This window comes from Piliocolobus tephrosceles, chromosome 7, assembly GCF_002776525.5.
Source record: "Piliocolobus tephrosceles isolate RC106 chromosome 7, ASM277652v3, whole genome shotgun sequence".
Lineage (NCBI taxonomy): Eukaryota > Metazoa > Chordata > Mammalia > Primates > Cercopithecidae > Piliocolobus > Piliocolobus tephrosceles.
The window spans coordinates 53,452,242-53,474,986 of NC_045440.1; the positions used below are offsets into that span (position 1 = coordinate 53,452,242).

The 22,745-nt window shown below is 38.8% G+C and overlaps 1 protein-coding gene across 4 annotated transcripts in view; it reads right to left on the reverse strand.

Annotated features, from left to right (window-relative positions):
* RB1CC1 (RB1 inducible coiled-coil 1) overlaps window positions 1-22,745 on the reverse strand; it is an 89,773-nt gene that overhangs the window by 62,947 nt on the left and 4,081 nt on the right. The window contains exon 1 of one of the 4 annotated variants that reach the window (XM_023184214.2): window positions 14,815-14,849. The exons of the other annotated variants lie outside the window; for them this stretch is intronic. The gene's annotated coding sequence lies outside the window, so the exon portion shown is untranslated. Of the gene's footprint in view, window positions 1-14,814; window positions 14,850-22,745 lie in introns of those variants that run through there. 4 annotated transcript variants of the gene reach the window in all.

Sequence of the window (22,745 nt, forward strand, 5' to 3'; positions counted from 1 at the left end):
ACTATAATACCAACCACATGACTTCAACCCACATCACTCCATGGCAACAAACAAAAGTTACCAATAAATTCCTCAAAACTGCCATTTCTACAACAATTTCTCATTCCTTAAAATATTATGGTAAAGAAGTATCCAGGCAGTGGAGTCAGAAAGCTTGGATTTGGTTTGGGGTCCATTACTTGCAACTACATGATCTTGGACAACTGTTTCGGCTTCCTCTTTTGTAAACAGGAATAAAAATGGCACCTGCAGCAGACAGCCTCTAAGACAGCAGCAATTATCTGTACCGCATCCACCTACTGTATTCATACTCCAGTGAAATCCCCACCCTCAGGTGTAGGCAGGGTCTGTGATCTGTTTCTAACCAAAAAAATACTGCAAAAGTGATGGGATATCATGTAAGTGATTGTTACTTAAGATTGTAACTCCCATTTTGCAAGCTGACTCTCTCTCTTGCCGAGTTGATGACATAAGCTGCCATATGGAAAGGCCCACTTGGTAAGAAACTGAAGATGGCCAGCTAGAAAGAAGCTAAGGGTCTCAGTCTGATTACTCTCAAGGAACTGAATCTTGACAACCAACACAAGCCCATAAACAGAGCCTTTCCTAGTTGAGCCTCAGACAAGACCTCAGCCCTGGCCAACACTTTGAAGTCTTGCAGAGACCCAAAAGGGTCCAGTGAAGCCATGACCAGAATCTATAAAATAATAGATTTATGTTGCTTCAAACAACCAAATTTATGGTAATTTTTCACTCAACAATAGATGATTAATATAATACAACCATAGCACAGGGATACTAGGAGGACATTGTGGGAAGTCAGGGACCCCAAACGGAGGGACCGGCTGGAACTGCGGCAGAGCAACATAAATTGGGAAGATTTCGTGGACATTTATCAGTTCCCATATAACACTTTTATAATTTCTTATGCCTGTCTTTAATCTCTTAATCTTGTTATCTTTGTAAGCTGAGGATGTATGTCATCTCAGGACCACTCTGATAATTGTGTTAACTGTCAAAACTGGTCGTAAAACATGTGTGCTTGAACAATATGAAATCAGTGCACCTTGAAAAAGAACAGAGTAACAGTGATTTTTAGGGAATAAGGGAAGACAACCATAAGGTCTGACTGCCTAATCGGGCAAAAAAGAGCCATATTTTTCTTCTTGCAGAGAGCCTATAAACGGACGTGCAAGTAGGAAAGATATTGCTAAATTCTTTTTCTAGCAAGGAATATTAATACTCTGGGAAAGGAATGCATTCCTGGGGGGAGGTCTATAAACAGCTGCTCTGTGAATGTCTGTCTTATGCGGTTGAGATAAGGACAGAGACACACCCCGGTCTCCTGCAGTACTCTCAGGCTTACTAGGGTGGGGAAAAACTCCGCCCTGGTAAATTTGTGGTCAGACTGGTTCTCTGCTCTCAAACCCTGTTTTCTGTTGTTTAAGATGTTTATCAAGACAATACATGCACCACTGAACACAGACCCTTCTCAGTAGTTCTGCTTTTGCCTTTTGTCCTGTTCCCTCAGAAGTATGTGATCTTTGTTAGACTTTTACTAGTAGTTTTGCTTTTTGCCCTTTGAAGCATGTGATCTTGTACCTACTCCCTGTTCTTACACCCCCACCCCTTTTGAAACCCTTAATAAAAACTTGCTGGTTTTGAGGCTCATGTGGGTGGGCATCAAGGTCCTACCGATATGTGATGTCACCCCTAGCAGCCCAGCTGTAAAATTCCTCTCTTTATTTCTCAGCTGGCCGACACTAATGGAAAATAGAAAAAGCCTACACTGAAATATTGGGGGCGGGTTCCCCCAAAAGGACGTCAAAGAAAAAACATGGTATTTGGCAGATAAGTCGACTCTCCAAAATTTGGGAGGGATCTCAGTCGCCTTACCTTTGTAGTAGAGTTCACTTACTCCCATAGCTGCTGCTACCACCACTGTTGATTGCTGACTCCCAAATCTTTCCTAAACTATCTATCCAATCCCTCTCAAACTCAACAAATTCAAATCAATCTCCTATATGCATTTCTTCAATATTATTGTTTCTAAAACCAAGCTTTTTACTTCTCTGCCCCTTAATCCTCCTTGCTTTAATTTTTCATCTCTCTTTGTTGATGAAGTCTACATTCACCCAATCTCTCACATATTATCCTAGATTGGTCTTCCTTTTGTCCTGTAAATTCTAACATTTAAATACTTAATCACATGATATCCCTATTCCTATCCCTACTGCCTTAAATCAGACCCTGTTTTCAACCTGCACGGATTTCCTCAATCACCAGTCCGTCAACCTCCATGCGCCTTCAAAGAAATCTTTCTACGTGCTAGGTTGATCCAAGTTTTCTGCTGCTTTAAAATTCAAGACAGTTATGACTTTTATGGCAGCAGCTACCACTTTGTATTCATTATATCCCAGGAAACTATTTTAAATGCTTTATTAAACGACGATAACACCCAAGCAGAAGTATAATATGCTCCTCCTTTCCACCACAACCTTTCACCCTCATCCTCTACCCCTCTCCCAGCTTGTCAGTCCCAAATATCACACTGCTTAAACTCCCTAAACAAATCCAGCTGTTAAAGTCTCTGAGTCTTCATGGGGCAGTTCTCCCTGCTTAGGATTCTATTTGCCCTGCCTGCTATGATCACCCCTTCCACCTGCCTTACCCTCACACACATCTTCTTTCAGACTCAGGAGAACTGCTTAAACTGGGAGGCGGAGGTTGTAGTGAGCTGGGCTCACACCACTATACTCCAGTCTAGGCGACAGAGCCAGACTCTTTCTTTTTTTTAAAAAAAAAAAAAAGCAGTATCTACAGCCAGGGAAAGTAGGCATAATTATCATAAATGTGATACTTTCTAAGAAATATGTGGAGAGTGACAGGGAACTATGAAAGGCACTTAACAGATTGACAGAAGACTGGCCAGAAGGTGCAGACCTAGAAAAGTCATGCATATCTGAGAGATGTTAACAAAAGGAAGCTAGAGATAAGCAGGGAATCAGATGACTGTATTAAATAAAGATCTGCTGAATGAATGAGTAAATGAATACCAAATCCAAAAGCATAGGCTTTATCTTACAGCTTAAAAAGAGGCATTTTGTTTTCTCAGAGATTAGGTAGCTAAGGTATGCTGACTAAAGTGGAAGGAATATTCATTCATTCATTCATCCAAATCCAAAACACATGTATTGATATTATGTGCCAGGACTGTGTATTCTGTGGGGAAAAAAACAGACATAATCTTTGTCCTCATGGAGTTCACAGTCTTGAAGGAGAAAGCAGCATTAAACAAAAACAAAACAAACATGATATAAGTTGTAATAAACACACAAAAGAAGAGTGGGTAGGAAGAAGGACTTACTTTAGATTTACGGGATCAAAGGAGGCCTCTATGCGGGTTACATATAAATGGTATTGTTGGGATAAGAAAAGGCCTGAACTGAGAAGATGTAAAGCAGTACAATGAGACACACCATTTTTGTGAGACTAAACACAAAATCTTAAGTAATAATCACTGTATTGTTTTTTCTTTTCTCGTTTTCCTTTGAATATTATCTCTGTTTTGATATAATTCCACAGTTAGAGAAAAATTACAAGAATAGTACAAAGAACTTCCCTGTCCCCCTTACTCAGATCACCAACTGTGAACACTTGTGTTCTATTTGCTTTACCACTTGTATCAGTGCACACTCCATACATGCTCTCCACATACATATACAGATATATTTTTTCCTGAACTACATGTGAGTAATTTGCAGACAGAATTTTCCTTTATCCATAAATACTTCAGAATGTCTTACCTAACAGCAATAATTTTCTCTTACAAAACCAAAGTACATTTATCAAATCATAAAATTTAACATTGATGTACTATTATTATCTAATCTACAGTCCATATTCAAACTACTGCCCCAATAATATCCTTTGTAGTTCTCCCCCCTCCTCAGATCTAGGATTTATTTCAGGATCATCATATTGCTTTTAGCTATAGTATCTATTTAATCTCCTCCAATCTGGGACAGTTCAACTTTTCCTTTGCATGTTCTACAGCCAATACATTGCTTTCAATATCAGAAGCTTTAGAAATCATTAAAGAGTAAAGATGACCTCAGTTCCATTCTCCTCTTCCATGATACTTAAAGCAAACTGAGGGGAACTCCAATAAGCTATAGCAGCTGTGTGCCTTTAAACAAACACTAATCTCTTCATTTTACATGCACACACCTCACCCTAAGAAACCACAATCATAAACAATGCTGACCAAAAAAAGCTGAAAGAAATAAACCTACTTCAGAATGAGTTTGTCTACATACTTGATGAACAATTTAAACTATTTTAAGGATAGTTTTGATTACAGTGGCTCTGGAATTTAGGTTAAAATTAATTTAAACTACTTCAAGGATAGTTTTGATAACTGTCACTCTAGAACCTAAAATTTGACTCCAGTATACAAATTTCTAACAGCTCCTAAGTGATGTTAATGACAATATCATTTTCCCATGTTTTCATCCATTGTTTACAGTCTTAACACTGGCATCTTTAATCAGAAGCCTCTTCTAAATTTTCACTCTCTTCATCCTCACTAACTGTCAGCTACCAAAAGTCTACCCAAGAATAGCACAGGGAAAAATCTAACTACTAACATAAGGCATCACTTCCCCATGGGTCTACCAGTACTGGTAACCTACGAGGAAATGTAATGCTCATGGCTTTCATGGCCACAAATGCTCTTCTTTTCTTCACATGTCCTAAGTATATGGCACATAAAATAAATCATAATCATTGCTAATACTTACTGAGTTATTTGTTGTATACCACTCATTATGCTAAGTAGTTTTACATGCATGACTTCATTTATCATTACATGTATGACTTCATTTATCATTACATGTAATACATTCATATCATTAGTGTTTTCATTTGCAGATGAGAAATTATGATTCAGATTAAATTTGTCTAAAAGAATAAACTTAGTAAGCCAAAACAAAAGTAAACATAGCCAGGGTGTGAACACAGGTCTATAAATACGTTCATTCAATAAAAATACCACCTGAGAATTTAGTAGTTACCAGGCATTTTCTTAACTCTGGGAATAAAATACAAAATAATAAAATTGTCTGCTCTCATGAATGTTAATATCATAGTGGGCAACATGAAAATTTTACATTTATATAAAACTCCATGATACCTACTTTCAGGGGGAAAAAAGCTACAAAAAAGCATTTTTTTAAAAGTAAAAACAAACATGAAATTCCAAAATACATACTTCCACTTTGCTTTTATTCTTTAGAGATAATGATACTGTTGGCATAGCAATAGCTTCCATTGACTGGAAACACGACGTAAGAACTGTATGAAGTACATGATATTCTCGCAAATATAGTGAGAAAGGTTAAGAATTATCTGCATCATTCAAATGACAAAACTATGGCTCAAAGAAGTTGTTTCCTAAAGTCACATAGAAAGAAAGTCATCAAAACTTAAAATCCATAGCTGGATCACAGAGAAAAAAGAACAAGAACATACTACATTAAAATTTCTTACATAAGATTACATGTAGTAAGCATACTCTATGACTTGGGACTTTACTATTCCTTTAGAAATACCAGCACTTTTCCCCCCTTGAGATTTTCTCCTTTATGTGACCATTTAAAAAAATTTCCTTTACTAAATACAATACAAAAAAAAAACCTCTTTCAATATGAGGTAAGAAGAGTAGAATAACAGAGCACTTTAAATGTGACAAGGTAAGGTTTTCAACGGAAAGCGAAGTCATCATCCAAGAAATGGCATGGACTCAGATCCTGAGAAATCAAGATTTCCTTGTATCCATAAATGAAAAGGTGATCTTCACCTACAATCATCTGATCTTCCACAAACTTGACAGAAACAAGCAATGGGGAAAGGATTTCCTATTTAATAAACGGTGCTGGGAGTTTCGGCTAGCCATATGCAGAAAACTGAAACGGAATCCCTTCCTTACGCCACATACCAAAATCAACTCAAGATGGATTAAAGACTTAAATGTAAAACCCAAAACTATTAAACCCTAGAAGAAACTAGGCAATACCATTCCGGACATAGGCACCACAAAGATTTCATGACAAAAAAGCCAAAAGCAATGGCAACAAAAGCAGAAATTGACAAATGGGATCTAATTAAACTAAAGAGCTTCCGCACAGCAAAACAAACTATCATCAGAGTGTACAGACAACCTACAGGATAGAAGAAAATTTTTGCTATCTATCGATCTGACAAAGGCCTAATACCCAGCATCTCCAAGGAACTTAAACAAATTTACAAGAAAAAGAAAACATACATGCAGCCAACAAACACAAAAAACAAGCTCAACATCAAAGATCATTAGAGAAATGTAAAGCAAAACCATAACGATATATCATCTTACACTAGTCAGAATGGATATTATTAAAAAGTCAAAAAAACAAAACAAAAAACAAACAAAAAAACAAAAACAAGATGCTGGCAAGGTTGTAGAGAAAAAAGAATGCTTTTACTCTGTTGGTGGGAGTGTAAATTAGTTCAACCATAGTGGAAAGACAGTGTGGTGATTCCTCAAAGACCTTGAGGCAGAAATACCATTTAACCCAGCAATCCCATTACTGATGAGAATATATAGACACATGGGGGTAGGGTGGGGGAAAAAACACTCACTGGGGCCTGTCAGAGGGTGGAGGGTGGGAGGAGGGACAGCATCAGGAAGAATAGCTAATGGATGCTGGGCTTAATACTTAGGTGATGGGATGATCTGTGCAGCAAACCACCATGGCACGTTTATCTATGTGACAAACCTGTATATTCTGCACATGTACCCTTTAACTTAAAATTTAAGAAAAGAAAAGGTGATCTTGGCATGTAGCAGAGAGAAATTTTTCCATACCTGGTCATCCTGGCAGTGTGGAATTCTCTAGAAATATGCATACTGAATACTTCATAGGTAAAGAAACATACAGAGGAGAACCTACCTATCATAGCCAAGAACAGAGCTGAGTGTTTAACACGGACAGCTGCCCCTTTGCACTCTTACACACTTCACTCCCAGGGCACACACTGAGGCCACCTACAAATAGGGAACTCCACTGCTGCTGCTAGTAACTTCAGGGCAGTGAGGAGTATAATCTTGGCTCTCGAGAGGAAGACCCAACAGGTCACATGGTCTCCCACAGGGCTTTCAGGAGGAAGAGGAGGGTGATTCCGGATCTGTTTTCAAAGCAGAAAGTAAAGTGGTGTTGGCCTCTACTCCCAGGCTCATCCCCCTCGGGTAGTCCCTTGTGGATCCAGAGATAGTCTCAAACTGATGCCAACTGGGCACAAAACATGCCCACCATCCTGGATGGCTCAACCCAGACAAATGGGACCAAGCAGGAGTCTTTTTCTTATTACATTAAACATCTACACATCATAGCCTCAATTTTGCCTCTTGGACAGTAAAGCCTAAAATACTTAACTATCTGATCCTTTAGAGAGAAAGTGTGTGCCTCTTCCTCTAAAGCTTAAGCAACTACAGCCACTTCAGTAAGAGCTGCACATACCTTAGTTAATACCAGGCATCTACTAGTGAAGGACTGAACCTCCTGGCAAGCGGCACTTCCATCATATGGAAGTGACAGCAACAATACAAAGAAGTCCTGCCAGGAGACAGACCCAATTTCCCAGTTTTCTTTCTAACAAATGATAGACCCAGGACTGATCACAGAATGACTGGTATTCTAGCTTAGTGGGAGAGGAAAGGGTAGAAAACCAAAAAGAGGAAGTTGTTTTCCATACCTGCCACCCATCATTTAATTCAAATATCCAAAGATGTGACTGCTGGTGAGAATGACAATAACAAGTGACTAAGGATTACTATTAGCTTTTTAGTAAGAGTTCCTATAAATAAGAAAATCACAAAGACTCACAACAGATAAATAGGCAAAGGACATGGGTAGGTTATCAAATGGTTAACAAATGTGGAAAATACTGAGGCCTCTTCAGTAATCAAAGAAATACAAATCTCAAGAGAAGACAATATTTTTCACCTACCAAGCAAGCAAGATTTTCGACCTAAGATTCCAAGGTTTTCAACGCAAGAGAAAAGAAATAAAATGTATAAAGAAGTAAAAAGTACTTTAGAAATACTAGTACAAATAAGAAAAGTACCCACAGCACAACAGGCGGTGAAGAATTAACACTGACCAAAGAAAGGTCTGGCCTTTGCCCTTCACTACTGCGAGGTGATCTCTGGGCCCCTGTAATGTTCTGCCAGATCGAACTGTCTTTGTTTGACTCAGGGCTTCAGTCACGTCAGTGTAGCAATGTGACTCATGGATCAGTTCAGTTCTGACCTCCAGAGGAACTACTGACTAAAGACATTGGTCTGACCTCCAGGAAGGGCTAGAGACTAAAGGTCAGTCATGTAAACAGTACAGGATCAAGCCCTAATAAACTCTGGACACCAAAGACTCAGGTGAGCTTCCCTAGTGAGCAATACTCTGTGTATATCGTCACACGTTGTGGCCAAGAGAAGGTAATACTGTCCATGACTCCACCAGCAATGATGGCCAGAAGCTCTGAGTTTGGACCCCTTCCAGATTCTACTCTCTGCCTATTTTCTTTTGCCTGATTTTAATTTGTGTATCCCTCTAATAAAAGTGTAATTGTGAGTATAGTGCTTTCCTGAGTTCCCTGACCTGTTCTAGTGAATTCTCCAAAGAGAGGGTGGATATGGGGAATCTGTGAGTTTGTAGTCAGCTGGTTTGAAGTGAGGGTGGGTTCTGGGTACTGCCAAACTTGCAGCTAGTATCTGAAATGAGGGCAGTTTTGTGGAACTATTCCTTCTAACTGTAGAGTTGGCTAAACTCACTGCACACTCATACTATGGTTTTTGTTTTGTTTTTGAGACGGAGTCTTGCTCTTGTCGCCCAGCCTGGAGTGCAATGGCACAATCTCGGCTCACTGCAACTTCTGCCTCCTGGGTTCAAGCCTCCTGCCTCAGCCTCCCAAGTAGCTGGGATTACAGGCGCACACCACCACGCCCAGCTAATGTTTGTATTTTTGGAGAGACGGGGTTTCGCCATGTTGGCCAGGATGGTCTTGAACTCCTGACCTCATGATCCACCTGCCTCAGCCTCCCAAAGTGCTGGGATTACAGGTGTGAGCCACCACAACCCGCCTACTATGGTTTCTAAAAAGAACCTTCGGAGAAGTAGCTAATGCTAAATGTCTGAAGTAGAAAATGTACCAATCACATAAGCCTGGAACATCTTTGATAGCAAGACAACTATCAAAGACTAAAGAGATCAGGTCAAAAGGGCAAGGAAAACAACTTTAAATGGCCTTTACTGGCTATGATGGGACAGTCTGAGCATCAAAAGAATGAGTACAAATAACTGAATGGCAAAAACCTGTAAAAATCCATGTTGCATAATGATAAAAAAACAAAAACAAAAAACCTCAGTGAGCTAAGACAGAACCCATCATAAAAACTGAAAAAGCAAAGAAATAAAGCACTGTCTTTCCTATATGAAATGTATTTTGGATAGCTAGGCACGGTGGCTCACGTCTGTAATCCCAGCACTTTGGGAGGCCGAAGCAGGCTGATCACTTGAGCTCAGGAGTTCAAGACCAGCCTGGGTAACATGGCAAAACCCTGTCTCTACAAAATATACAAAAATTAGCCAGGCATGGTGGTGCACACCTGTACTCCCAACTACTTGTGGGGCTGAGGTGGGAGGATCGTTTCAGCCTGGGGGATGGAGGATGCAGTGAGCCAAGATCACACCACTGCACTCCAGCCTGGGCAAGAGAGAGACCATCTCAAAACAAAACAAAATGAAACGAAAAAGATACGTATTTCAGTCCATTTATGTGGAAAAACTCCAGCTAACAGTGATTCAACTGGACACAGCCCAAGTACAAAGTTTTCATGCCACCTCAGCCCACCTCTGAAAAATTAAACCTGAATTTAATCAAGCATCTATATGTACCCACGGTTTCCAGTTTCTAGGAAATATGGACTATAAAGAAAAAGACAAACATTATGATCAATCAGCTAAATTCATAATAAGCATTCCACAGAACAATGACTTTGTTTCTTCAACAAATGGTTTCTAAAAAGAAAAAAAAAGAGAGAAGACATATAAACTAAAAAAGATTGAAGAGACAAAATAAACAAATGCCATGTGTGAACTTGTTTGGATCCTGGATCCTGACTCAAAACAACGTATAAAGACATTTTTGGGACAAATGTGCAAATCTAAATATGGACAGGGTATCAGATTAAAGAATTACAATTACTTTCATTTGGATGATAATGGCATTGTAGTAACAAAAAATGAACTCTGAAAAATTAGTGTGTAAAATGATGCCTGAGTCTTGCTTCAAACTAGTCCAGCAAAAATAAGTGAAGGAAGGAAGGCTGGAAGGAAAGAACAGAATTAGTTGGGCAGGAGAAAGGTGAGATTGGCAAACTGTTGGTACTTATTAAAGCAAGTGAGATGGCTATACTACGTTCACTGTAACATTCTCTCTACTTTTGTATACGTTTGCAAATTTCCATAATAAAACACTTAGAAAAAGTATTATTTTAATCACATTCAACATTCATAATACAGGTCGGAATGTACTTTAAATAATTATGTTTCTGGAAAGCAACTGGTGTTTGTGGAGGTAGGTAAGCAAAGGTTTTATAAAATCGTATTTCCTTAAGCCAATAACTGTACCATGAAAATCAATTTTAGGGAAAAAATTTGAAATATAGTTAAAGCATACACAAGACACTTTCCTATGTCTATTAGTAATAAATATTTGTCTACTCATTCTTTTATTATTCATATTTTAAGACAGGATTTAAAATGTTATACATAAAAACTAAAAATTTGATTTTATTTATTTATACATTTTTTCAGATGTGACCTCGTCCTGTTACCCAGGCTACAGTATAGTGGCAGGATCACAGCTCACAGCAACCTCAACCTCCCCGGGTCAAGTGATCCTCCCACCTAAGCTTCCCAAGCAACTGGGACTATAGGCATGCACCACCATGCCCAGCTAATTTTTTGTATTTTTTTTTTGTAGAGATGGGGTTCCTCCATGTTGCCCAGGGTTGTCTTGAATAGAAATTTTAAAATATTAGAGAATAACTTTTTTTTTTTTTTTTGAGATGGACTCTCGCTCTGTCGCCCAGGCTGAAGTGCAGTCATGCCATCTTGGCTCACTGGAAGCTCTGCCTCCCGAGTTCATGCCGTTCTCCCGCCTCAGCCTCCCGAATAGCTGGGACTACAGGTGCCTGCCACCACGCCTGGCTAAATTTGTGTATTTTTTAGTAGAGGCGGGGTTTCACTGCGTTAGCCAAGATGGTAATGATCTCCTGAATTCGTGATCCGACCCACCTCGGCCTCCCAAAGTGCTGGGATTACAGGCGTTAAGTCATCGTGCCCGGCCAGAGAATAACTTCTAACAAGGCTTACAACATATGCAATGTGATTTTTTTTTTTGAGACAGTCTCACTCTGTTGCCCAGGCTGGAGTGCAGTGGTGCGACTCAGTTCACTGCAACCTTCCCTTCCTGATTTCAAGGGATTCTCCTGCCTCAGCCTCAGGAGTAGCTGGGACTACAGGCACCTGCCACCACACCCAGCTAATTGTTTTGTATTTTGAGTAAGGCAAGGTTTCCCCATCTTGGCTAGACTGGTCTGGAACTCCTCATCTCAGATGATCTGTCCGCCTCAGCCTCCCAAAGTGCTGAGATTACAGGCATGAATGACCACACCCTATCTTAAATATGATTTTTTAAATGGTCAAAAAGAATGCAGAGGAAAGGAAAAAATCTAACTCTAATCTAACCCTAACCCAAAACAAGTAACAACAAGTGTCTGTAGATACTAAATTACTCGAGTAAATACTAAATACTCCAGTAAAACATTTAGCTGCTGTCAGAATACACCACCCTCGTTGGTTATAATTTGACCTCAACAGAAGGAAAAACAACTGACTGCAGAGGACCTGGTTAAAATTCTTATTCTGCCACTTACAAGCTGGGTGGTTTTAGAAAAGAAATTTATCCTAGCATTCAATTTTCTTATCTCCAAAGCAGAGATAACATCTTTCTCATAGGTCTATCACAGGGGATATCTGTTCTTCAAAATTTACAGGTCTAAAGTAAAAAGAGAATGAGAAGCAGATGGAAGTATAGCTGAAACAAGACTGGCCACGAGGTGATAACAATTGAATCAATATGATGGGTACATCATAGCTCATTCTTCTATTGCCTATCTTTCTGTGTTTTTGATTTCCGCAAGAATTATAAAAATGCAGCCAGGCGTGGTGGCTCATGCCTGTAATCCCAGCACTTTGGAAGGGAAGGGCAGGTGGATCACTTGAGGTCAAGAGTTCAAGACCAGGCTGGCCAACGTGGTGAAACCCTGTTTCTAGTGGGAAAAAAAAAAAAAAAATTAGCTGGACATGGTGGTGCATGCCTGTAATCCCAGCTACCTGGGAGGCTGAGGCAGGAGAATCGCTTGAACCCGGGAGGCAGAAGTTGCAGTGAGCCGAGACTGCGCCACTGTACTCTAGCCCAGGTAACAAGAGCGAAACTCTGTCTCAAAAAAAAAAAAAAAAAAACTACAAAAATACAAAAACAGAAAGCTTATAGAACAATCCCAGTGTTTCTGCACCCACACAACAGGATAAAAATGTCTGAACGATGCCAGGAGCTGTTTCACCAAAGCAAGTCCATTTTATAAAAGGCTACTGTAAAGAACCATGTCAACTCTAATATCTACCTACTGGCACAGTGCCTATACAAGAGCTATATGCATACTAGAAATTACCTATATAACCGCCTCACATAATTCATGCTACACAAAAAACTTCAATTTTTTTCCCTCTACCTATTCCTCACACTCATCTTTTCTCATATTGATGGGAAGAGGTAACTGAAACACTCTGAAGGCAGTCTTTCACTGCAGTAAGACAGAGCTGAGAAATTTTCTTTCCCATTATGTCTCAAAGAAAATCAGCAACATGCTGGGCGCACTGGCAGCACCCTTGGGAGGCCAAGGCAGATGGATTGCTGAGCTCAAGAGTTCCAGACCAACCTGGGCAACATGGTGAGACTCCATATCTACAAATATACAAAAAATTATCCAGATGTGGTGACGCACACCTGTAGCCCCAGTTACAGGGGGTGGGGGTGGGGAAGCGCTGAGGCAGGAGGATGGCTTGAACCTGGGAGGTTGAGGCTGCAGTGAGCACAGACTGTGCCACAGCACTCCAGCCTAGGAAACAGAGTAAGACTCTATCTTCAGAAAAAGCAAAAAGAAACAAAATCAGCAATGTCTTCTTAATTAAGTCTGGACTAAGTACATCTTATTGGTCACTGGCATATCTTATTTGCGGCCAATCCATTAACACGAGCAGAACATACAAACAATGTCTAATATACAGAGTGACCACCCTGTATCCATGGCAAGGCATAAACACTAAATGTGCTTTACTAAATAAAGGGAAACAATTGCCAATAATGAAAATTACAGTTTCCTATAAGTGAACACGTATACACAAAAACAAACAAAACAAACTTTCATTTTGCACCAATGCCTAACCAATATAAAGGATATTCAAGGTTTTCTTATTCTCAGACTACACTCTCAATCTTAATGTTTAACAACAATCACCACAGGAATGAAAAGTGAAATCTTTACTTGAATTTAATTTCCCTGGACCTGTCACTGCATTAAGAGGGAGGCTGACCTAGGTGACACCCAAAGTGCCTAATTACTAAAGATTCTACAAGGTAAGTTGTATAAATTGGACTCTCAAGTCAGTTGTTTAGGGAAACACACACAACTGGTCTCTTTCTCAAAGGGCTGCACAACCTTATGTCTATAACAATGTGTGAAGGACCAGATCTTTTTTTTGAGACAGAGTTTTGCTCTTCTTGCCCAGGCTAGAGTGCAATGGTGTGATCTCAGCTCATTGCAACCTCCACCTCCTGGGTTCAAGGGATTCTCTTGCTTCAGCCTCCCAAGTAGCTGTGATTACAGGCACCTGCCACCATGCCCAGCTAATTTTTGTATTTTTAGTAGAGATGGAGTGTCATCATGTTGGCCAGGCTGGTCTCAAACTCCTGACCTCAGGTAATTCACCTGCCTCGGCTTCCCCAAGTGTTGAGATTACAGGCACGCAAGCCACCTTGCGCAGCCAAAAAAGCTATTTCTATCTTGAACTGTTATTTCAACCCTGGATTATTAATCTTTATGTGGTCATGTAATAATTACACAACAAGTTGTTTGTGATTTGAACCATTCAAGTTTTTTGTTGCTGTTGTTGTGGTTGTTTTATATTTCACAGATTGTATGCAGTAAGTGAATGGAAATACAGACTTTTGTGTAAGCAAAATAAAAGTTGGTCAGATTTTAATTGAAATGTATGGTTTATAAAATTAGTTAAATACTCTGTACGGGTACCAGGATGAGTAAAATATACTTATTCATGCTAATGTTTTAAATTCTCTTATTAAAAGAAATATCATATGACCTGTATAAAGACCAATTTTGTGTAATCTAAGTCAAAGTTATAAAATTCCATTGAATGAATCTTCTCCAGAAGATTCATGAGCTGCATGGCTTTATTATCAGGTAAAGAAATGTAGATAAAAAAACAGGCCAGGCACAGTGGTTCACACCTGTAATTCCAGCACTTTGGGAGGCCGAGGCAGTGAACCTCAGGAGTTCGAGACCCACCTGGCCAACATGGTGAAACCCCATTTCTACTGAAAATAAAAAAATTAGCTGAGTGTGGTCGCTCTCACCTGTAATCTCAGCTATCAGGAGGCTGAGGCAGAAGGATCACTTGAACCCAGAAGGTGGAGGTTGCAGTGAGCCGAGATCATGCCACTGCACTCCAGCTGGTTGGCAGAGTGAGACTCCATCTCAAGAGAAAAAAAAAAAAAAAAGTAAAGTAAAGAAAAATAAAAAATGTAGATAAAACAATAAAACAACTTTCTTCATCAATACACGTTTGTCTAAATTTCCATTCTCTAATCTGTAAATGGGGATATATGTCATACCCACCTCATATGGCTGTTGCAGGAAAAAAAAAAGAAACCACAGTAAATAATCCAAAAATGTTCTCTAGGGACAGGAAGTAATTCTGTGACATAACACAAAGCACTCAAAAGCATCTGTTGAATAAACAGGGTTTCATAAACAAATGTACTCTTGGGGTTCTACTAGCAGTACTCTAAGCAAGTGACAAGGCAGAATCCAAATAGTAACTTAGTAACAGAGAGAGACCGCATGCAGGTAGTTAATTTTCAGCAGTTTCTTTATCAGCCAATGTGTTCCCAGTATCTTATATTAAAAGAAAAAAAAGTAATCAACTTGGTTTAATATGTCTTAACATCACATATGAATAAGTACTCCTTGGTTCCACATAAACAGTTACTAAGTATGTGTATCCTCTCTTCCACTTTATTTCCATTAAGCTATCTAATTCAGAGCTTCCTACTGCATATCAGGCTCTAACAATTACCTATCTGAGCACCTACTAGCTGCGGATTCCATCTCAGATGACACCACCAACTACATAATCTTACATTCTTTTAATGTTTTTATTTCTCCCCAAACCAAAAATGCTTCATAACTTCTACTCAAGTATAAGTTCCTTAGACTGACACTCCACTATTTCCTTTAATTGGGTCATAACTTCTATTCAAGTCTAAGTTCCCTAGACTGACACTCCACTATTTCCTTTAATTGGGCCCCTACATGAAGCTCCACACCATTTAGGTTCATCTCCTGAATGAGGTGAATGGATAAATGGATTTTCATGCCTCTACTCATGTCATTCCACAGCTTCCATTTTGTAACCAAGAACTCACAAATACTCTGTCGTAAAGTCTTCCTTAATGTACTGGCTGTCAGTGGTCTCGTTCCTGAAGTAATGACGGCCTATACTTCAAATTTGAACTATTCAAATAAGTATTGGTATTCAGAACATAAATAAATGCCCTGCTACACTTTTGTGCCACTTGCCAAATAACTTACATTGCCCAAGATGTACTGCAAATGGCTAAAAAAAAATTTGGTCATGACATATTATACCTTAATGCCTAACATACTACCTAGGGATAGTAAAGAGTCAATAAATGTTTGAGGTCAAAACCATGGATAAGGACTACAGCAACCAAAACTGTAAAATCAGAAAGTTGCTCAAAGAGAATCCACAGGAACACTGTCTCTATTTATTCACTAGACTGTATACTTTACGTTACATACTTCTATATGCTATCAAAATGATCCCATGAAGCTGAATTCTCTCCTTTGTACGTCACAATTGTTAAAAACATTCAGCAAAAAGGGACATTAGTAACCAAATACATATTTGGTCACCCTGAAATAAAAAATACTTGGGCAGAAATAAGAGGTCTGGTTTTTAGCCGTAGCTTCACATCTTTACTCCTGTGGTTTTTGAGGAGTTATCCAATTTCTCTGAATCTCAGTTTCCTCATCTTAAAACATAAAGGGGTACACTAGATTATTCTTCTGATCTTCTATAAATAGTCAAATAATATATTAAACATGAGTCTAACACACTGAACACTAATTTTAAGAAATTTATTGGGTGCTAGTGCCAATGAGTAATCAATAGCACATTACCTGCCTTCCAAGAAGTTCAATAATACTAACATGAAGAGAGGTATGCAAAAGTTAGACTAAGAAAGAATGGACAAGAATTCACACAAAGGTGACATGAAAACATAAAAAAATAAAAAAAACATAAAAGGATATGTAAAATCAAGTTCCAACTAGGAACTGACAGTTTACCCTCACTGATCACATTACTAAAAACTTAAGAGGATAAACTTAATAAACCAATGATTTCTTTTAAGAAAACAAACATTAAAAGGAGCTAATTCTTTTATTAACTTACAACTTTGGGAATGCTTATTATGTACATGTCCCCCTAATTTACGTAAAATCCATTAAATCCTGTAAGTGGGTGAATCTCTATGATCTAGAACTAAAGTTATTGCATGTAATTGTTAAGGTAGAAGCATAGAAATCAACTGCTATTCAAGGAATTATAAAGTAACTTTATAAGCCTTATATAAATATAAGCCTAGTACATAAGTATTACTTTTCACCAAATCGTCACGATTTCCTAAAATTTGACCTGATGCTCGTTTTATACAAAGTCCTTTCTTAACTTTTATAAAATGAAACCATACTTAATACTATACAAGTTAACACAAGCCAATTCTAAATTAAAAGGAACAGGTTAGTAACTCAACAACTGAAACAACATTTTCTTAAATTATTTGACCCTCTGCTTAAACAGTCTTTAGTTTCTGCACACTAAGAATTACTATAAACTGCCTACCATATATACTGAGACTTCGTATGAGAGAACAACTGTCAAAGCATGTCAAACATACTCATAACTCACACGGTAGTTAACAAGTTAGTAGGAATCATGGTACATTAATAAACATAATGCATGAAACCGAACAGATCCAAATTGATCTTTGTCTATGTATATGCATACATACACAGGTATATCTACACAATAACAGCGAGAGTTCAAATTCGGGAGAAAGGATCAACTTTTCATGCAATGGTATTATGACAAATGGCTACCCATAACATGAAGAAAAATAAACTATCTGGAGGTACATATTCACTACTGAGAACTAAAACATCAATAAGGTACCACTTTTTACCCTTCAGATTATTACTGATGATTAAAATAAGTGCTAAGTGTTGACAAGATTAACAGTGGGTCCACTGGCACATTTCTGACAAAAATATAAACTGGTACAACTTTTAAGGAAATTTAATCTGGCACTATGTATCAAAATTTAGAATGTACAAACCAGCAATTCTACTTGTGGGGATGTACTGGAAGCAAAGAATGAGACAAGTGTACAAAGGTATATATATATGCAATGGTTTTCATTATACTATTACTTTTAAAAATGATAAATTTAAAAACTATCAATGGAGGTTGGTTAAATAAATTATGTCTATAGTCCTAGCTACTCAGAAGGTTGAGGCAGGTGGATACGGTTTGCTTGAGCCTGGGAGCTGGGTGACCCAGCAAGATCCTCTCTCTAAAAATATAATAAATTACGACACAACCCTATAAGGTGTCAAATTTTAGACACTTAAAAATGTTTGCTTCGATCTATACATATTGATCAGTAAGAAAAGAAATGTATAGTGTATATTATGTGATTCTGTTTGTGGATTTTATTTTTACAACTAATGCAGAGGAGAACATATGTATATACAAGCACTTAAAAAGTCTGGATCAATTTAATAGCAATGTTTTTAACACTGGCTATCTCTGGATGCCAACTTTTACTTTCTCCCACTTTTTTAAAAAATCACATTTATAATTAGATGGGAAAAAAACTTATATCCATTAAAAAAAAAAAAAACAGACGACACCCTACACATTACAAAGAAATAAAGAACCTGAATGTTGCCCCAGAAGAGTTAGTCCCATCAAGAGAGCAAGACAAAGATTCCCACCTGCTTTCCCCATTTCAGTCCCAATCTGAGGTCCTAGGGGAGTTCTGCTCCACTCCCATTCTAAATCTAGCCTTCCCTAAATGGTCATTCATGTTTAGTCTTCCAACTGTTTTTTTTTTTTTTTTTTTTTTTTGAGACTTTCACTCAGTCACCCAGGGACTGGGTGCAGAGGCGTGATCTCAGCTCATTGCAGCCTCCGCCTCCCAGGTTCGAGAGATTCTCTCTCCTCAGCCTCCAGAGTAGCTGGGATTATAGGCACCCCACCAAACCCAGCTAATTTTTTTTTTTATTTTTAGTAGAGACAGGGTTTAGCCATGCTGGCCAGGCTGGTCTCAAACTCCTGATCTCAAGTGATCTGTCAACCTCGGCCTCTGGAAGTTCTGGGAAGACAGACATGAGTTACCACGCCCCAACTGTTAGCTTTATGTAGACAGAAGAGGGAGAATAGAACTGTGAAAAGAACATGAGATTTGGAATCAAAAGAATTGTATTCAAGTCCTGGCCCGATGTGACCTGGACTGACTTCACCTAACAAGTTTTTTCATTTGATTACAAAAAGGAAAAAGTACCTGTCTCACAGGGTTGTGGTCACGATCTAACGAATAATCTACACATATATGGAAGTTATGCAAATCATAAAGTGAAATATAAACATCAGTTAACTGATGCTACATATTTCCAACTGGAAATCCTACTGTTACCTCAAACTCAACATGTCTAAATTTAAATTCGGTGCTTTTTCTTCACATCTATTCCTAATTGATTCATTTTCAATAAACTATCATTCTACTACTGCCCCAGACTTCAGTTATTTTTCTTTTCTTTTTTTGTTTTAACAAACTTTCCAAAGTGACAATGGACCAGGCTTCAGTTATTTCTGTCCAAGTCCTACCCATTTTTTCCTTTCTAATCCAACCCCTCATTTTCCAATGATATAACCCTTACTTAGGAGCCTGCAACCTCTTCTCTCTGCCTTTAAATCTCTATCCTGCTTAAATCCTTCCTAAATACTCCCTAATAGTTACAGCCAAGGTAGTCAGGCTGCTTCCCTCAAATATCTTCCCTAGCACCTTACTGTTGCCTATAGCAGGGCACAAATCTGTGGTTCCTTTACAGCTATACTCTCCTTGTCACCTCTGGTTCAGTACTCAGACAGTTTCACTTAATTGCACTATCTGCCCACCCCTCTTAGCATGTGAATTTGCCAACTTGACATAGGCTAGATTAACATAAAAAATGGCAGACTTAGGAACAAAATTTACTTGTATTTGAATACCATCTATCTCACTGAAGCTCAGGTAACCTCTACACATCAGTTAACAATCTATAAATTGCAACAATACCTTTCACAGAGATGAGAAGGATAGCAATAATGTACTTCAGACTCCTTTACAATGCTAGTAATATACTAACAGCTTTAAAAATGGTGGCAATTATGACTTTAATTAAACTCCAGCACTCAAGAACTTCATAATTAACCCCAGTTTATTTTTGTAGCAGTATCATCAACTATTCCCTTACATGTCAAACCTATACCCTCACTTCACATACTCCTGCCAGGTAAAATACCCCCATCTTTGCTTATTTGAATTTTACTCATCTTTAAAAGTCCAAGTATTGCCGGGTGCAGTGGCTCAGGCCTGTAATCCCAGCACTTTGGGAGGCCAAGGGGGGGTGGATCATGATGTCAGGAGACCGAGACCATCCTGGTTAACACAGTGAAACTCCGTCTCTACTAAAAATACAAAAAAATTTGCCGGGCGTGGTGGCGGGAGCCTGTAGTCTCAGTCACTCGGGAGGCTGAGGCGAGAGAATGACGTGAACCCAGAGTTTGCCCCACTGCACTCCAGCCTGGGCGACAGAGCGAGACTCCGTCTCAAAACAAAAACAAAAAACAAATAAAAGTCCAAGTATTGTCCTATTACCACTTCTGGGAAGTCTTCCCTTATCACAGGTGGCCTACAGTATTCTTTCTCCCTTCTCTGAATTTACAGAACTCTTAAGTAGTTAATATAAGATAGCAGGAATTCTCTTATCTGGGGGAAAAAAACCTGTCTCTCATTATGAGGACATCTGTTCCTCCTAAATCCTCCTGGGATACAGTCAGCTATAAATGAAGGGGAGAAGAGAGATGTTTTTAAAAAAACATTGATCCAACAGGGTGCGGTGGCTCATGCCACCCAGCACTTTGGGAGGCCGAGGTGGGCGGATCACCTGAGGTCGGGAGTTCTGACCAACATGGAGAAATCCCATCTCTACTAAAAACACAAAATTATCTGAGTGTGGCGGCGCATGCCTGTAATCCCAGCTACTCGGGAGGCTGAGGCAGGGGAATCGCTTGAACCCGGGAGTTGGAGGTTGTGGTGAGCTGAGATTGCATCACTGCACTCCAGCCTGGGCAACAAGAGTGAAACTCCATCTTAAAAAAAAACAAATAAAAATAAAAAATATACTGACCCCAGTGCATTTGTTTCCAGATGTAACAGGATAACAACTGAATCCATATATACCCATATTTGAGGAAAAGAATCAGAAAGTATCTCACATACTTTAAATCATTAAAATCTATCCAACTTATCAACTGGAGATTAATTTACAATTTTCTCTTGAGAGATTACCACCACGATGATAGTCAATTATCCCAGCCTTACTGTCAACTATTCTAATACAGTCAAAACTTAGAATTAGGCTGGACACGGTGGCTCATGCCTGTAATCCCAGCACTTTGGGAGGCCGAGGTGGGTGGCTCACTTCAGGCCAGGAGTTCAAGCCTGGGCAACATGGTGAAACCCCGCCTCTACAAGAATACAAAAATTAATCGGCAGTGGTAGTGCGTGCCTGTAATCCCACCTACTGGGAGGCTGAGGTGGGAGGATCACCTGAGCCCAGGAAGCAGTGGTTGTAGCGAGCCTAGATCACACCATTGTACTCCTGCCTGGGCGACAAAGTAAGACTCTGCCTAAAAAAACGAAAACAAGCAAACAAAAAAATAGAATTTGCTTCCTTATATGAGAAGCTGACGGGGGACACCCCAATGACAATCTCTGACCTTCAAAACTGGACACATTCATTATTCATCCACTATTTTGGGGGCATCTAACACAAGCCAGACACTGCTAGGTGCCTGGAATACAAGTATCTTCAAGATGCTTTCCAGCTGAACAGAACACGAGACTTAGATAACCCTAAAGTGGACTAAAACCTTCAGAGAGAAAAGATGATTGGAAATAATTTTGCCTGATCTCTAGTTCTGTAAACTGCAATTATTAGCAATTCTCCCTCATTGAGGGGTCATGGGCTACTGCATCAATGGAGATAATGTCCTCCACAAATGGAGTGTCTAGGTTGCCCAGGGACTGAAAACTGGGCATCGGTCTCCACAAATCAGATGTATTCTTATCTGATCCTACCCCTTCTCTGCCAAGAAAAAGAAAGAAAAAGAATGAAAGATGAGTAGGTCAGGCATTTTCCTAACATTTCCCTGAAAGAAAACCTTTTTCATAAAAGTTCAGACTTCCTAAATATATGCCTTGTCTATAAACTAGACAAGCAATTTCACCAAAAGAATGAAGCGAGCATTTATAAAGGTAGTGCCCAAAGACAGCAAACGAGGTAAAAATAGCAGAACAGGAATACGTTTAAAACAAAAATGAAAAATACTTTGGAGTACACCCTTAAGTTTTTTTCCCTAGGCGTAAAGGAAGTATATGTGTATACTCAGGCAATATGGTTTTATAAAAATAAGGTAACACCCTACATACTACTATGGACTTTGCTTGAACTGCATAAAATAACAGAAATCTTTCTGTATCACTATATATGAATGCATTACACATTTTGGTGTCCCTGTCATTTATAAAAACTACACAAAATGCATGATTTTAGTGAAAATTTTCTAGTTGCGTGTTTTATTTCATAATGGAATCTAAGAGTAAAACCAAAATTATCTATATATCAAATATAGAATTACATAACACAGGGAAGATGGGGAAAAAAAGAAAATGTAGAATTAGCTGCATTCTATTAAACCAAGATTATCTATAAATATATAACAATACTAAACCAGCCTGCCCAAATCTGGCATTTGCAGTAAAACAATTACTAAAAGCCATTATATTACTATAATAATAATATGGTAGTGAATTAATATTTCAACAGGTATGCTGAAAAGTTACTGAACAAGTATAATGTGTGGAATGTGAAG